The sequence below is a fragment of the Helianthus annuus genome, chromosome 14, assembly GCF_002127325.2.
Source record: "Helianthus annuus cultivar XRQ/B chromosome 14, HanXRQr2.0-SUNRISE, whole genome shotgun sequence".
Taxonomy (NCBI): domain Eukaryota; kingdom Viridiplantae; phylum Streptophyta; class Magnoliopsida; order Asterales; family Asteraceae; genus Helianthus; species Helianthus annuus.
In genome coordinates this window covers 127,722,493-127,724,550 of record NC_035446.2, presented here as the reverse complement: position 1 = coordinate 127,724,550, position 2,058 = coordinate 127,722,493, and positions in this window count along the sequence as shown.

The window sequence follows — 2,058 nt, the reverse complement described above, 5'->3', positions numbered from 1 at the left end:
CTCCTTGCTTAGGTACCCAAATTCTTTTCTTATGGAATCTCCAAATTCCATCATTTCCTTGCTCCAGTTCCTTTATATATATCCTTTCATTCCTTCAGCATCGTCCTTGATTGCTGTTTCCTGAACTTTCTTCAATTGTTCCATTAAATCTAATTGCAAATTTAATCTAAGCATACGAACTCGTCGTTGCTTCTCATGATACTTACGACTTAAGGCATCTGCAACTACGTTTGCTTTTCCTTCATGATACTGAATATCACAGTCGTAATCACTTAGGATTTCCATCCATCTTCTTTGCCTCATGTTCAATTCTTTTTGCCCAAATATGTACCTTAAGCTTTTGTGATCCGTATATACATTAAACTTACTTCCATACAGATAATGCCTCCAAATCTTAAGGGCAAAAATTATTAATCCTAATTCTAAGTCATGAGTTGTATAATTTTCTTCATGCTTTTTCAATTGCCTTGATGCATATGCAATTACCTTTTTGCGTTGCATTAATAGACATCCTAATCCTAACTTAGAAGCATCGCAGTATACTTCAAAATCTTCCGTTCCTTCTGGCAAGGCTAGAATTGGAGCATTTGTTAACTTTTACTTTAGAATCTTAAAAGCCTCTTCTTGCCTGGGTCCCCATTCAAACTTTATTGCTTTACAGGTTAACTTAGTTAGTGGCACAACTATTTTAGAAAAATCCTTAATAAAGCGCCTATAGTATCCAGCTAATCCTAGAAAGCTTCTAACTTCTATGGCTGATTGCGGGACCTTCCATTTGGTAATTGCTTCTATTTTAGCAGGATCTACATGAATACCTTCGTGATTCACCACATGTCCTAAAAATTGCACTTCTTGCAGCCAGAATTCACACTTTGAGAATTTGGCATATGCTTCTCTTTTCTTAACAATGTTAAGAATGCATGCAGGTGCTGACAGTGCTCGTCCTGACTTTTGGAATAAATAAGTATATCGTCAATGAAGACAATTACGAATTTATCCAAGTATGGTTTACAGATCCTATTCATCATTTCCATGAATGCTGCAGGTGTATTCGTTAGTCCAAAGGGCATGACTGTAAACTCATAATGACCATACCTAGTTCTGAAAGCCGTTTTAGGTATGTCCTCCTCTTGTACTTTCAATTGGTGATATCCGGAGCGCAAGTCTATCTTAGAAAAATATCTAGCTCCTTGACGTTGATAAAAAAGATCATCGATCCTATGTAATGGGTATCGATTCTTAATTGTAACCTTATTCAGTTCCCTATAATCGATACACATTCTCATCGATCCATCTTTCTTTTTCACAAACAACACTGGTGCTCCCCATGGGGATGAACTAGGTTGTATGAAACCTTTGCTTAGTAATTCATCTAACTGCTTTTTCAATTCTAGCATTTCTGTGGGTGCTAATCGATAAGGTGCCTTAGCTATCGGTATAGTTCCAGGAATTAGATGAATCCTAAATTCTACTTCCCTATCAGGTGGTAATCCAGGTAATTCTTCTGGGAATACATCAGGATATTCTGAGATTACTGGAATTTCCTTGAGTTCCTTATTCTTAGTGTTAATGACTATTGAAATCATATACACCATTGCCTGTTTTCTTGAATAACGGCCAACTTTATTGTTGAAATAAATTTCAATGGTTTTCGTGGCTTATCTCCTGTAATTGAAATTATTTCTCCTGTAGGGGTACGGATTTCTACGGAATTCTTATCACAAAGGATTCGAGCATGGTTGGCTACTAACCAATCCATTCCTAATACGATATCGAATCCGGGTAATTTCATAGGTAGCAGGTTTGCAGAAAATTTATGGCCTAAAAGTTCTATCTTCCCTTCTTGCAAAACCTTATCTATATTAACAGAATTTCCATCTGTCGTTTCGACTGTAAAAATCTGCCTAAGATTGGTTAAAGGTAACTTAAGAGCTTGGCAGAATGAAGTATTAATAAAACTTTGGTTTGCACCAGAGTCAAATAATACTTTTGCATACACATTATGCACTAGGAACGTACCAGCTATCACATCTGGAATGAGTTCTACTTCTTGAGTAG